Source organism: Halyomorpha halys, unplaced genomic scaffold (genome assembly GCF_000696795.3).
Source record: "Halyomorpha halys isolate HHAL.00 unplaced genomic scaffold, Hhal_1.1 Scaffold603.1, whole genome shotgun sequence".
NCBI classification, from domain to species: domain Eukaryota; kingdom Metazoa; phylum Arthropoda; class Insecta; order Hemiptera; family Pentatomidae; genus Halyomorpha; species Halyomorpha halys.
In genome coordinates, this window is record NW_027104911.1 from 947,138 (window position 1) to 957,801 (window position 10,664).

Below are 10,664 nucleotides of genomic sequence, written 5' to 3' on the forward strand. Positions count from 1 at the left end.
ATTTTTAATATTTTATTATATTCGTTTTTAATAAAGATTTCTAATTAATGAACTACTTTCACTTGATAGTTGATTTTTTGGGGAAGATTCATTTTTACTACTACAAAAGGATTGAGAAAATAATCCTTAGGACCACGTTGTTTAAAATAAAACTTATTTGTAATTGTTCAATTCTACACAAATATATATTTTCTTCATATTTCACTAATGTTTTAGCCCTTTTCATTAATTGGCCATTTTCAAACTTTTTTTTTCTACACCATAGTCATATTATTAAAATGATGTTTTCACAAATACTACACTATTTATTTATTAAAGTTTTTATTTCAAAAGTATAAATAAAGATTATTTCTAATTTAATTGTATGAGGTTCGTATTTCAAAATAACTAACTAATCAACAAACAGAATAATGAATGAAAAATTATTTTAATTTGACTACATTTTCAATTAAAAAATTCCCAAGTCTAGTGTTAAGAATAAAAGATAAGAAGAAATTATGACCGAAGCAACCAATTTGTAAAATGAATTCGAACTTATACTAATTGATACTTCAGAACTCGCCCAAGATCAGAGCAGGTGATATAATTACACTCCCCTGGCCAATCACACCTCACCTCCTAATTACGGCAACGAATCCAAACAGAAAGCAACTTTCACTAGATATAGGAGGCAATGATTACACTCATTAGAAATGCACGTAGATGAAGAGCGGTCACAGCCATAAGACCCCCAACAAATAACAGCAATTACAAGGAAAGATAGGACTCTGTGATAATTCCGACCAATTGCCTGCCCGCAGCAACACATTGAGCAACTGCCCCCAATCATGGCTAGTCAATGAATCATTCGGGCTGTAATCAACATGTCTCAAAAATAACATATATTATTTGAATATAAATTAATCGTCCATCAATGTAATATCTGTTTTTTTTTTCATTCATTAGAAGCAAATTGCGACATTTTACATTTAAACGTAATAGTACGAGTCAGAGATTTCTATTGAACAAAAGAATCAGTTCATGGTCCTAGATTTTACTCTAGACGTTGATGATCACTCCATCAAATAGCAGAGTCGAAGTCAAAGAAGCAGGTAGGAAAGCAGATAAGGTGGCAGCAGCCATGACCCAAGTCATCCTCCTGAAGATTATGACTGATAAGGCACATTTAATAAACACGGTTATATTGAGGTATAGATAGTTGACCGTAGATTACTGATTGGAGAAGATGGTCGGGGGGTGTGGTCAGCAAAGAACAACATAAATGAACAAACAAATATTTATTTATGCCGAAGTTTCGACCTGAGCTTCAGGTTTTCATCTGGGGTATAAAAGAGGAAAATAAAAGATAGCACCAACATTTAGAGAAACATAAATTGAAAGGAAATAGTATACAAACAAATTTGGAATTATACAAAATATTGAATCGAATCATAAATGATAAAAAATTGATAACTGATAATTGAATAGTACAAAATTTTAATTGATTGATAATCGTGGAATTTTATGGTAGTAAATTGAAAACAGTGACAGATGAAATATAATATCATGTAGGTAAGAAGATATGTATAATATAAGATATGCAAGTAGTGTCTAAAAAAAAACTGAAAAATTAAATAAATAAATTGAATCTACAAATTGATCACTATGACAGACAATGAAAAACAGTGAGTGGCTTATCTGAATTACATCGTGTGTATTAACTTATATACCTATACTAAAAATATATTTAGAGTAACATACAATTGAAAAGGAATAGTATACAAACAAATTTAGAATTATACAAGATAAGATATGTATGTGTGTCATAGGATTCCTCTGAAAAATGTGGTAACAATTCTTCTGTTTAAGATATTGATTTGATGATGAAGACCATTGAACTGAGGAGCATATGTCAGACGAAGTCAATTCTTGTAGGAAAAGTTTCCTTGAATTATCATACCTCGTAATTTATTATACAATATCCATCTGGTCTGAAAACATCCCGAATTCATTGACCACCTTAATAATTCACAATCCCCCTCAAAAAATTAAATAAATAAAATAAAAATTACCTCTTGTTCTAACCAGACTGTATATCTCAATTCAGTAAGTCCATTGATACACCTTTTTAAACATACCTGATTATATACTTCTTAACCAGTTTTATAACAAAACATATATAGAGTGTAGATCATCTGTACATCATATATAAACATACTCTTGCAATGAATACTTAAGAACTCACTTCAAACCAATTATAAACGGAAGACTTTAAGTTATAATAGAAAGAATGGAATCTAAAAAAGGTTCTTTTTTATTCATTTCCCTCATTATTTTTAGAGATAAGTCTATGATGAATAATTACGCTCACCGAATCTTACCGGAGAATCCCCTTCAAAGATGGTCTTGATCTTATGATCCGTGAATATGTAAAATCAACAATTTTACCTTACTAATTATAGCATGTTTTCAGAAAGAAATCATCTACTAGGGATATTCATGATATTTTGTTAAATGCAAAATGTTTTACCATGTTAAATGTTATAAGTACAGCATTGTGAGCTGCCCTATTTAAAGTCATGTTGAATGATAAATGCATAAGAGCTCCTAGCGGATATTCTGAGCAACTTGTTTAGTAACCTTTCCTTCCAAAACTTCATGTTACTGTTTACTTCTATGTTTTGATTACAGTAATTTATTACAACATGCCTAAAATTGGTGAAAATTAGAAGTGTAAAAGTTTGGCTACTGATTATATTTTTTAAAAATTCCAAAACACAAACTACAAGTAAGTAACCTAACACGACAAAAAGTAAAACGGTGACAAGTTGAGCTGGTCTGTTTCGTGACATCATTCTCTGAGTGTCTTGTTAATCTTCTTACTTGTGAGGAAGAGAACCAAGATGAGCTAATTGAATACTGGCATTACATTATTATTATTGTCATCTATTGCTTTATTAGTTATAAAAACATTCAAAACAATAGTAACATAATCAAAACACGAACTACAAACCTCACACGACTACAACTAAAATGGTGACGAACTCAGTTGGTCTGTTTCATGACGTCATTCTCCATTTAAGACCTAGTAACAGACTCTCAGCCATGTTACTAGGCTATGTTATATCGTTTTAACTTGGTAAAAGAAGTAACTATTTCTCCATTTAACACGCTTTAACATGTTAAACTAAAGATCATAAATACCCCTATTAAATAAGCATTTTCTTTACTTTTTTTCCCTAGGGCCACAGAAATCTATGGGGAAGCTGCGGTATCCCTTGCTCCCCTCTGCCTACGACCATTCTATGCAATATATTTAAATTAAAACATATTAAAGTTATATATTTTTGATATATATCAAGAAAGCAGCAAAATATTGGAGCATTGTTGCTAATAATTCATATATATACATATATTATCAGTATCATTTACATTTTTCTCCCAAACCATACAATAAACAACTTATCTTGATAATAGCTTTAACACAAAAGTAGAAAATTAAATATTTATAGAAATTAAAGAAAAGAATATAGCCTCCATTCCGATGTCAACCAGGCACGACCTAAACTTGTGAAGTTTATACCTGCCTTGACCCGGATCCCAGCAAGCTAACTTCTTTTTGTCCTTAAGAAATTTACGGCAAGTCAATGACATTTCACTCGACAAAAGACCACTAGTTCAGTCGTTTATTTCGCTCAATTTAAAGCGTTAGTCAGGAATGCAACCGTTAAAGAAATAACAAAAATAAGACATTCAATATTATTCACTACATTTGAATATTTAAAATCTTTATATAGTAGGGGTATTCAAGATGTAGTGTTAAATGTAAAATGTTTTACCACGTTAAATGTTATGAGTAAAGGATTGTGAGCAGCCCAATTTCAAGTCATGTTAAAGGTTAACTGCATAAGAACTCCTAGTGGATTTTCTGAGCACCTTGCTTTATAACCTTTCCTTCCAAAACTTCATGTTACTGTTTACTTCTAAGTTTTGATTAAAGTAATTTAATACAACATGCCTAAAGTGAGTGAAAAGTGGAAGTTGTGTAAAAGTTTGGCTACTGAGTGTCTTGCTGATCTTCTAACTGGTGAGGAAGAGAATCAAAATGAGCTAATTGACAACAATCATTACACTATTATTATTGTCATTCATTGCTTTATTAGTTTTAAAAACATCCAAAAAATAATACTAACACAATATACGAAAAACAAAGCACAAAATACGAGTATGTAACCTAACACAACAAACAAAACGGCGACGAGCTCAGCTGGTATGTTGCATGACGTCATTCTCCATTTAACATACCTAGTAACAGACTCTTAACCATGTTATATGTTATATCGTTTTAACATGGTAAAAGAAGGAAATATTTCTCCCTTTAACATAAGTTTTTCCGTTAAACATGTTAAACTAAAGATAATGAATATCCCTAGTACTCACATATAAACACTAAAAGCTAAGCAAACAAATTTCATCAGGGTAGAATCTTTAAAAAAGTTAAAGAAGGGATTGATATGTCTCCAGATTATTATTTTTTAATTAATTGTTTTTTTTTGTTAACGCATTTTTTTCGTAACTATGAAGTATCAAAGATTGAGCAACGATTTATTTTATTAAACACTTAAAAATCCAACTTATATCCACAAATCACTCTTCAACATTCATACAATAGAAGATTTTCATCATGGCAAATCGTGATTTAAGTAACATTGAATTGAGAACTCGGTATAGCTATAAATCTGTCTTGACAAGTATAAGAAATTTATCGAGTGGTAATAAAAGTCAATAGTAAAGTGTCAATAAAAACCGAGAACACAATGGGACAGAATTATAGTCCAGGATAATTTGCAAGTCTATACCTAGAAACTAAAACACCGAATGGCCCACGTTATTTTCAAATAAAAATACAAGCTATTAAAAACGGTTAAATAATGGATTACTCATTAATCATAATTGAATACAACTTAATTGAAAGTAAAATCAGGAAGAGTTATAGTCATAGACATCTTATAACCATAAAAATATCGTGTATATATTGTTTTTTCAAAGACAATTGTTATTTTTTCAAAGACAAATCGGTTACAGGCATGTATATCCTATTTTGCAATATTTTTCATTGTTTTCTTTTTTATTTTACTGTGACAACTTTATTAGATTATATGTATATTATATAATGTTTATTTTCATACTAGCAGACGCGACAATGGTTCGTAATCGCTTGGCTTAGAGATGCAGATAGATTAATTGAATAAAATTGAAAGTTTGATATAAACTAATATATTTAGTTATTTATACATTGGATTAATGATTGAATCAATTGCTTATTTTATCTATTTAGCTTATAGCGGTAAATAACATTATATAATAAAGATATATGGTAAAAAATTAAAAATAACTTTATCACGAATCAAATCTACACTTAACTTGAGAATGGTTTAGGGATCTATAATCTTTACCAAAGGGCGCAAACCGATCTAACTAAACAAATCAGAAGCGGAGGTATAAACTAAAATGTTTGAAAAGTTTTTCTTTATTTCAAACTAATATTTCGCCCATTTAAGGGCATTAAATAATTTTTAAAGATTTTAAATTTTTTTGAAAAATGGTATTTGAGAAATTATTATCGACATACAGGAAATGTTGAAAAAAAACAAAACATGATTTAATTTTTGCTAAAAAAAAATTGGAGTCTAGTTAGTTAATGAAAAATCGTTAAATAGAATCATTAATATTTTTTCTCATTCTTTGGAAAGAGATAAATCGATTGCCATATAATTAACATAAAAAAAAAAAATGAATACTTTCTGAGATGCCAACCAAAAATGCTTGGTTATGGTAATAACATTTTTTCTACCGAAAAAATCGGAACACCCTCTAATCTTCTAAGGAAAATCCTGAAAATTTAGCGAAAAATCACAATTGGATGAACAGTACGGTAATACATAAAATACAAAGAAACAAATGTTCATTTTTAAACATAAGATGAAAATAATTTAGTAAATTAAATTCCAACAATGGTTTTGTCTCATGCTTCTATAACTCATTTTTTTCTTTTAAAGCATTCCTTAATATTTACAAATGATGATTGAAACGAAGTCATTAGGCTTTGATTTAAGCAGATTGACCCAATTGCTAAAACTTGTTATATCAAGCATTTCTCATTATTCCTCCTCCTAGGAGTAAGACTACATAATGTAGTAAAGAGATCCTCTTTAAGAGCTGTTAATTGAGTAATAGATTGTGAATTGTACTGGGAAATAGATTATGCCGATTCACTACAGACGTCATTCAATCAATCAATCGATTAACCATTGAACAGAATAGAAACGTCAATAAACCACTTTGACTTCACTTTGTTTCAGAATATTTTTTTTTAATAATTTATTTATTGTTATTTACAACTGTAAAAAATATATAGAACAAGTAAATTTGCTGAAGGTGACATGATACAAACATGTAGAGAACCTACCCATTGATAGAACTCCAATAACATTTCTAGAGAAGATTTCGAGGCCATATTCTTTTCAGACGCCTAGGAGGATTGTTAGGTAATGAAAAAGAAGCCAGGTTAGAAATAAGTGGATTTGGGTGGTTGTGAAGTTCATCATGGAAAGATTCGTATCTGGTTCTGACCAAATCGGCAACATATGGGACATTGAGGTCTTGATGAATGACTTGATTCGTGACAAAGTAGGGAACATTGGGGATTTTACGCAGTATTTTGGACTGTAAGGATTGGATTCGGGAGGAATTTGATGGTTTAGTTGAGCCCTCAAAGCTCAACTCCGTATGTCCGTATAGGCTTTATAATAGTTATGTAGATCAGTTTTTTGTAATACATTTTTTCAGAATATTGAAAATGAAACTTCAACCATACTAGACTTACTACAGAAATCCAAATACATTTTTTTTTTTTTTTTTTTATAACTAACATGTATATTAACAAAAATAATATGTTTGTAAATATTGGTACATTTTTTTAAAACTAACTATATTTGTTTTTAATGAAGGTAGAAAATTTCGGGTAAAGCCGGCAGGAGATGCATTATGGTGGATCCATGAGGGTCGGCGGAAATCTTCAGGAAGAATGGGCTAGACCCTCACTTAGCCTTAGTGTCGGATTAGTACCACTTAGACCACCAACTAGTACTCCAAGGGTCTTTTTCCATTGACCCTATGTTGGGTATTAAAATTTTAGGCACCCAACACAAATTTCACAATTCCAAAATTAAACTTTCCAATTGTTAGAAAACCGTGTTAATGCCGTTTTTCAATTTCAGGCGCTTTATAAATATTGCTCGATTTAACAATCCTAAACACTCCTCTTCCCGTTTTAAGCTAATATTCCAAAAGTGATATAGGGCCGTCGCTTCTCGGGGGTCCGGCGAATGGTTGCCTTTTTTTTGTGTTATGATCTCCTCTTTGATTTGATATAAGTTTATAAAAAAAAAAAAAAAAAGTGACATATCAAATTCTTCCTTTATTAAATAGAAAATAGAGCAAAGTGGGACAAAATGAGGAAGGTAACTTTTGCCCCTTACTGAAATAAGTCCAAATCAACAAATAGAACCATAATGATTATATTTAGTTAATCAACTGTTATACAGAATACAACTAAAAAAAGTTAGTTATATCTGGTGATACCTACAATAAATACTAAAAAAAATACACTTTCCCCGTTTCGCCCCATAACAGGGATAAAATTGGGAACCGACGTTAATTCAACTATAAAGTTACCTATCACTTTATAACTGTCAAATTGGATCTTATTATTCACTTTCTCATAATACCCAAATCATCTTTTTCCTTCCTTCCCTTGAGAAATTGCAACAATATAAAGATTTTTCTCTATCTTCTTCGTTGTCACTCATCCTCATTTTATATTATTTTGAGGAAAAAAGATCTTAATTAAACAATTTTTATTCGATTTGAATGAATTCACATCTAAAAAGAAATTTTTCCAGAACTCCTATCAAACATTGGAAGAATTAGCCTAAAGAAAAAAAAAACATGCCCTAAAGATATACATAGTAAGATAGTAGTGTAGTAGTGTGGTGAAACTGCATTAAGAAGCCATCTTCTGAGGCCTAAACATTTGATAATAATTCATTATTTTCAAAAGAAGGAGGCTATAATCTCTGAAAAATTTAGTAAAGTAACGTTAGAATTAAGTGGTATGAGTACCTGCTCATAGCTTAAGGTTTAGAAATGTTCATCCAGAAAGTTCCATTGCCATTATTTTAAATAATATCTGGAATATGTTAAATGACCAAAACCAGTAAATTATTATTGTATTTATTTTGTTGAATTTGTCCTGCAATTTTGGCAAAAGTCCTGCTAGTTCTCATAAAATTTTTAAATTTATCATTATTTTTGTTATTATGTTTGGGACAGCACACAATGCCATCTTCAAAAATTCCAGAATTCAGTGACACAGAAAATGGGGAGGTCTACATAACTGAAGAAACCAGCTATCCGAATTTCTTGAACTACCGACAGTGCGCGAGTTTATACAACGGGGACACATCAAGTTCTTTGATTCAGTGAAGACTTCTATCACTCGTTCAGGAATCTGACATTAGCTACAGCTCCAATGATAATTCAGCCCAAGTGGCAAAAATATATGTTACGAGAATAAACTCAAAATGTGTACAACACAAATGTGGGATAAGTTTTAGTGCTAGTTATAGGGTTAGGATTGTAAGTGTTAGTGAAAAGGCAGAAATGAAGTGTGCCCCAACACTTTGAATAAACATGAAGATTATCTCAGTACAGCTCATAATGTACCTGCTTAAAATGGAGCCAAGCAATAGGAAAAGAAGTAACGTTAAAGAGTTGTACATTTGTATTGTTTCGTATAGAGTAGGTCATATTTTCACCTTGGTGTAAACTAATTTTTTTTTTTGATCCTGCAATAATTAACATCAATACAATAACAACCTGCTTTTAAGCTAATTATTATTATTTTTTTTAATACTTGATTAAGTCAAGTTGTTTTTAAAATCACTCATTTTTATTAGTTAAAGAATACCACTTAAATGAATTTTTATATCACAAAATAATTATATTAATAAAATACCATAAAATGATAATTTTTAATTAAAAAATAAAAACCATCAAATTGTCTTTAAACCCCAAAGTAAATGAACAAATATCGCAAAGATAAAAAAATTTCAAACTGTATCTATTCTTTCATTGAAGATATTATTATTACAAATATAAGGAGAATGCCCGAGGATTTTAATATTTTTGTAATTGGTTTTTCCTTCCTTCCTTTGAGGAATTGAAACAATATAAACATTTTTCTCCATCTTCTTCGTTGTCACTCATCCTCATTTATCTAATGAAAATATACATATTTTAGATTGTCCTATGAATTCCTTTATGTATAGGAAAGGACCTGCAGACAGAACTACCTGGAGACAGAACTGGAAGTGCCCCCTGAATGCCGTAGAAGTGGGTAGTGTATGGGTTCCATCGCCCACTGGAGGGGCCGTGGTTTGGAACAAAAGCCTGTTCCTCAGGCAGCTTTTCCTTTTTCTGTTTGGATTTACGATCCGACAACAGATATACCTTACTGCTCCCTTTTATACAACAGCTGAGTTACGCGGGCGTGCAACCTTATCTAGTGCCAGTGCATTAGTCCTTGTTTGTTGTTACGTTGTGGAAGGGTTGTATATCCATGTCAAAAACACAACTTATAGCTTACGATGGAATTATAATTTTTTTTTTATCCAGATTTCTAGAAGATATGGCATTAATCAAAGGACTTTGGAAGTTACAATTCAAGTTCTCTAGATCATAGCTGTCCCTACTTAAGACATCTCTGTTTATATTCATATTTATAATTTATTTAAAAAATAATAATAAAAATAACCACATCAGTTAATATGATCTATTAGTGTAGAATTCAAGAGAACAAAAATTGCTTACCAAATACTGTTGGTTTGATTTTGCATATATTGGGCTTTTTTTTAAAAAAAAAATTGATCTATTCCATATAATATTTTACATTACATTGACTATTGTCATACTAAGTAATCTGTTAATTGTAATGAAAAGAATTTATGTAATTAATTAAATGTTATAAGATGAACGTAATGAAACAATCCATGATACTAACACATCAATCTTATTGAAAATGAATCGCTGATTGCTAAAAGATCAGTTCTTCATGAAACCCAAGTTTCGGGTATTTAAAAAGACGGCTAATTTTATTTTACCATGTATATATGTAAAAAAAAAAACTTTATTTTTAGATTTGTCAAGCACAACTGAAAACAAAAATTTTTTTTTAATTTTATTGATTTTTTAATCAATGTATGCGACCATATTGAATTCTTAAATTAAAGTTCTAAACTTTTACATACAACGAAGTTTGTTACTGATTTTTTTATCATCTCTTGAAGGTGGCCAAATTCCCACCTATAAATAAATATTTATTTATTGCTATTTACAACTGTACATTATAATACATTTAGTAAATCTGATCTAAGTTAAATTGGAGTGTTACAGGTGTGAAACTACCCATTGGTACCAATCAAATGACATTTTACATTAGCTGGTCTCGTGGCCATCTTCTTTTAAGGCGCCTCGGAGGATTGTCAGGAATGGAAGAGGATGCAAGATTAGAAACTAGGGGGTTTGAGTGGTTAGAGAGTTTATAATGGAAGGAGTGATATCTG

At 30.4% G+C, this 10,664-nt stretch overlaps 1 protein-coding gene across 2 annotated transcripts in view; it reads right to left on the minus strand.

The window, feature by feature from the left end:
• cv-c (crossveinless c) overlaps positions 1–10,664 on the minus strand; it is a 713,946-nt gene that overhangs the window by 640,702 nt on the left and 62,580 nt on the right. The gene's annotated exons all lie outside the window — the stretch shown is intronic.